General features: G+C 40.4%; 1 pseudogene; it reads left to right on the forward strand.

The window, feature by feature from the left end:
• The first annotated feature begins 1427 nt into the window (after positions 1-1427).
• Positions 1428-5394, forward strand: LOC123169217 (DNA (cytosine-5)-methyltransferase CMT1-like; annotated as a pseudogene).
• Positions 5395-5997: the final 603 nt, after the last annotated feature.

The raw sequence follows: 5997 nt of genomic DNA on the forward strand, positions 1-5997 counted from the left end.
CCAAATCACTACATGATACATTACTTCGACTGATGATGATGCAGACATATTTCGGTTTTCCCGTTAACCGAACCGATAAATTTTGGTTAATGAGGTTCGGTGCCAATTTTATTGTGATTATTTTTGTTGCTATTTTACATAAACCGAAATTCAACAAAACCGAATAAACCGAACCGAAATAACTATATAAACCAATCACCGACCCCTACTTGTGTGTGTCGTGCCGATGGGTATCTCGTTGCCTTGTGGGGCGGTTCCACCGGTTGGTCTTGTTCAAATCAGCAGGAGCTTTCCAATTCGACCTCTAGATGTTGTTGGTCCTGGTCGTTTGGCGTGTTTTTGGATGCATGCTCTGCTTTTCATCGCCATGAGATGTAGCCGACTTTGGCGCCCCTTTGTCGACATCATGCTGGGTGGGCTTAGGATTGTCACACGATGACACCAGCCTGGTGTTGCGAAACGTGGTAGAAAATAAAAATATTCGTCCTACAATCACCCAGGAACAATATAAAGATGCATATAGGGTTTCTATCAACGATCGTTACAAACTCCGGAGTTGCAACAGAAGTAGACGAGTCGGTGTAGATCATACTTGGAGTCCCTCGAACCGTTGATATTGGTCGTTGCCGCGGAATTAGAGGGAGAAGATTAGAACCACACCGGGCTTCTAATAATGAGGATTAGAGGAACTATATCTTTAATTAATCAAGTAGGACCAACTAGAACTAGAACTAGATGAACTAGCGGAGGCTCCAAAAACTTGTGTATAGAAAAGGGCCAATACCTCAAGTATATATAGGTTAGGAGGAGAGGAGGGGGCACCAAAAAGGGGAGGGAAACTCCCTTCCCTTGGCCGGCCAAGGAGGAGGGGAACTCCTCGTCCAATTCGGGCTCCCTCCCCCGTTTCCATGGGGAGAAGGGGGCTCTACCCTTCTTGGGCCCAAGTGGCCCAAGTGGTTTCCACCACTTAGCCTTTTAAGGTCCATTGATATTGAATTGAATGTAAAAGCCTCCTAACTATTATTAAATATATTTATTATTAATTTAACATCTCCGGGTACACTTTTCACCTATATATTATTTATCGGGAGTATCCGGTATTGCCGGATAAACTCTGAAACCCTACTGGTGGCCCCAAAACGCTTCCGGTTCTTCTCTGAACTATTCCGAATATTAATAAAACAATTCCACAAATAAATCCTTGATACTCTCATCCTACTACACTCAGTAGATCATGATTACCTTAAGCTTGTGACCCCATAGGTTCGGTAAATCATATACATGAACGGAACACCTTTGTTCAATAACCGATAGCGGAACCGTGGACGTCCATATCGACCTTGTGAGTTATTTTGTGGAACAACTATGTATAGCTTACACCCAGTGCAAAACATCAGGCCATAACAGATTGCAATTTATATTATGATATGCATTACTCAGTCGCATATTCTACGTTTGCAAATCTGCCACCGGGTAATCTTTCTATGATTTTTCCTTTATATTCCAATAATCATAGGCGGACCATGTAGATTTTCTTCTTGCCACTGCGTGTAACATAACAATACAGTAGTAGAATTGGATGGTGTGATCATGAACTTATCTAAGGACAAAACTTGTTTTAATAGATTATTGAAGTACATTTGGCAAAACTATAAGGGTGCATTGATATTGTTCATCATGATATTGATCTAATGAGTTTTCTTTTTGTGTGTGTAGATGTACAAAATGATGGTGTATCAAGCAGCGAAACAACATCATATATTTCTTGGGATAATGTTGACACTCCCGATGGAAAAGCAGTGACTAAACTTGCGGTATCATCTAATGCACAAATAGAATCTACAACATTGTCCGATCTTTACTAGGGATGTGGCGCCATGTCAACTGGGCGTTACATGGGTGCTGCATTGACTGGCATAAATTTAAAGAATGTACGTTATGTGCTTCATATTTCTAGTAGATTTTAGCTGAATCTAAAGGCATTGTAATTGACAATCTTAAAGTTGTTGTCTTACGCAGAGATGGGCAGTGGATACAAACGAACATGCTTGCAGTGCTGTAGGGGATAACCACCCATGCACAAAGGTAGTGTTTTCCATCAACAAAGCTCCAATGAGTGACATCCTTCTTCCATCAACCAACATAATGGCTTAATTTCCCTCCAATTTTTCAAGTACGAAATGAGAAGGCCAAATATTTTCTTTCCCTTCTTCATCATTGGTATGAACTTTGTGAGAAATATGAAGTCCAGAAAAACAACGCAGTGTTGGGCTTTGATCAAGCTGAAACGATCGCAAATGACAAAGATGAATCTCTTCCACATGACATATTTGAGTTTGAGAAACTTTTAGACATATGTTATGGTGATCCAACAAAGAATGATCAAGTACACCTCTGGTTTAAGGTATCACATACTTTATTGTTTGACATTCTTATGGAAGGTTCTTATATATTTCAGAGTTGATATTATATACCTTCTTTGAACTATTCTACACTTGTTTCTTAGGACGTTAGCGTATACTTTTTTTCAAATATGTGATCTACTTATATAGGTGAGGTGGAAAGGATATGGACGTGCTGATGATACATGGGGGCCGATTGACGGCCTTTGATTAGTTCTTTTCCATTTCATTCTTTTTTTTCAATGATTCAATATTTCCTTATGCTTGTTAAAACTTTCAGTGTTTCTCCTGAGTCTATTATAGAATTTGTTGAGAGTGGATATAGGGAGGGTATTTTGCCATTACCTGTAAGTATACTACTCTTTTTTCTCTTTCTTGTTCATTTTGTTGTGGTATCTACTTCTGCGTATTTCTTATTTCGAAGGGCTTTTGGATGTTATCTGTGGGGGGCTCCTTGCCAAGGCATTAGTGGATTAAATAGGCACATAACACACAATGATCCACCGAAGGATGAATGCAACAAACAATTGGTTGTCTTTATGGATATTGTGGACTATCTGAGACCCAAATATGTTCTAATGGAAAATGTAGTAGATATACTGAAATTCACAGATGGTTTCCTTGGAAAGTATGCGCTAAGCTGCCTTGTTGCCATGAATTACAAAGCTAGGCTTGGGATGATGGTTGCCGGAAATTTTGGACTACCACAGTATAGGATGCGTGCATTTGTATCTGGGGAGCTCTTCCTTCGGTGGTGTGTCTCTTTTCTATCTTCTCTTTACCTTGTAACGCTACTACTCAATAAGAATGTACATTTGGCAACACATGTACTTCCAAAATTCCCACTTCCCACCCATGACGTTGTTAAGGGAGGAGGAGTAGTGCCAAAAGCATTTTTGGTAAGAGATTATATGAATAACCACTACATTTTTGTAATTTTTTTACTATTATTTTGTCTTATTATAATATTATTCTTTTCAGCAATATGTCGTTGCATATGACAAAACAGAAGATAAGCACTTGAAGAAAGCTCTTGTCCTTCGAGATGCAATATCCGATTTACCGAAGGTTCATATCATAACAGTTTCCTCCCATGCTCATTTGTTCCTCCAATGTTGCTTGAGCCCATGGGGTTTTTATTTTTATGTGTTATATATCATTTTTCCACATGTAAAAAACAATCAACCTAATGATGTACTGGAGCATCGCAATAACCCCAAAACCGAATTCCAACGCTATATTCAGCTCAGTCGTAAAGGTAATCCACCCAAGTGCGGCCGATTGAGTGTGCAAATTTTATCAATAAGTATGTTTTTCTTTCTGTGAAATTATGTTTCGTTTGGTATGCCTTTTCTCTCAATATATGCAGACTTGTGTCCTTGTGTACCTATTTTAATCGTGTAGATGGGTTCAAATGATGTCACATGGATGTAGTTTCCACTACTTTAATTGCGTAAATGGATTCAAATCTTGTTTCCGTATCATTTCTTGGTTATATTCCTATTATGACTTGACTTGTCCCATTATGCGCTATTTTATTGTGTTATCCATTTGAAGAGATGAAGGACTACTCATTTGCTGATGCTGCTCCCGTGGAAGGCAAACTGTTTGATCATCGGCCGCTAAAACTAAACAAAGATGATTATGCAAGAGTGCGGCAGTTTCCTGTGAAAAAGGTAAGCTAAGATAGAGTAGTTGTATCCCCTTTTTGTTCGTTACAAGAAACCATATAGCATTGTCATCCTATTTACCTTTTGGCCTATCATGCAAGTAATTTCTTCGTAATTACTCTCTGCAAAAAAATATTCACGTTTACTGCATTTCAGGGAGCCAACTTCCGTGATTTGGAGGGCGTCTGGGTCGGAGAGAACTGTTGAAATATATTGTCCACCTCCCACCATCAGTTTGAACTTTTGAATGAGTTGGCTGGAGCATGAATTCAATATGGTATCCGAGCCAAGAGGTCTTGAGTTCAAGACCCTGCCAACGCAAGTGTTGAAATATATTGCCCACCTCCCTCCATTAGTTCGGACTTTTGGGTCGAGTTTGTTCCAGATATTCCTCGTGCACTTCTGCCTTCCGGGAAGCCTTTGGTACTGAAATCTTCTGTGGAGTGGTTTATATTTTGTGATGTGTTAGTTAACCATGCTTGCTTCTGATGTACTTATGTAGGTGCCTGGCTATGCCATGAGTTTCATGGAAAGGAAGTCATCAAAGTAAGTAAGCCGATCGAATATCCTTTTGTATTGTTTGTACAACGTCGACCATTCATCAAAGTAAGTCATCAAAGTAAGTCATGGAAAGGAAGTCATCAAAGTAAGTAAGCCGATCGAATATCCTTTTGTATTGTTTGTACAACGTCGACCATTCATCGATGATCTGATCCTTTTTTTTCTTTGAGTTGCAGACCATTCAGGCGCGTATGGTGGGACGAGATTGTTCCAACTGTTGTCACCAGAGCCGAGCCTCACAACCACGTACATAATGCAAACTTTAAAGAAACTGCTCACGTTTCTTGATTTCTGACTGCTGGTTGTTGCTTCCATTATCAATGATTGAGCATGCGTCGACGGGCATTCTTTGCAGGTCATCTTGCACCCGACGCAGGACCGGGTCCTGACCATCCGCGAGAATGCGAGGCTGCAAGGCTTCCCAGACTACTACAGGCTCTTTGGCACTATAGAGCAGAAGTAAGTTGGTTGGCTGCTATGTGTTTGCTCACACATAGACCATCTATCTCTGAACGTGTAACTGTATTTTCTTTCAGTGAAGCTGACTTGATTGTGTTGTGCTTGTTTTGTATCACCTAGATATACTCAGGTCGGCAATGCGGTTGCCGTCCCAGTCGCTCGATCCCTCGGGCGTGCTTACAAGGGTGATCGACGGAGACCGGCCCCTGTTCGAACTACCCGAGAGTTTCAGCCTTTTGGATCAAGCGTCTGCCACAAGATCGCCCGCAGGAGTAGGAATTCTCAGCGGCGAAGTAGAATGATTGTTTGACTGGTTATGTTGATTTGGGTCATAGTTATGCACACACTTGTGAAGAAAATTTTGCAACTTAGCTGAGCTGCATCTAAGAAGTGACTGGCACTGAAGATTGTTTTTGGAGTACTGCTTCTTTGTGTTGTTTTTCCACAAGGGTAGTTTCTAAAACTCTTCATACAGTCTTGGTATTGCTGAAGAAAAATATTAATACCCAAAATGGTGTCAGTTGCAAGTAAAAACCAAACCTAATCACATTTTGGTGAGGACCATGATTAATTTGGGAAAAGTTAACCAAGCAGGCATATTCTGAATATCCAGATCAAATAATAACAGTAGTAATTCTGGAATAGATAGATCCACATGAATAGAAGGCAAATTAACACAGGCAAGTTCAGTGCAGCTTCCATGGCGCAGCCTCCTAGTCCTAGCACACATACAGTCTGAAGAAAACACACTAGAAAATAGAATAGAGTTCTCTAATGAGACCTGGTTCAGCATAGAGTAATGGAATCCTCACAGCTCAAGAGCCACAACAGGGCACATAGTTCTACTTAATTGTCAGTACAACAACACCTTCAGTGAACTGATCACCTAAGGTGCGGCTTTTTTA

The sequence above is a fragment of the Triticum aestivum genome, chromosome 7D (genome assembly GCF_018294505.1).
Source record: "Triticum aestivum cultivar Chinese Spring chromosome 7D, IWGSC CS RefSeq v2.1, whole genome shotgun sequence".
Taxonomy (NCBI): domain Eukaryota; kingdom Viridiplantae; phylum Streptophyta; class Magnoliopsida; order Poales; family Poaceae; genus Triticum; species Triticum aestivum.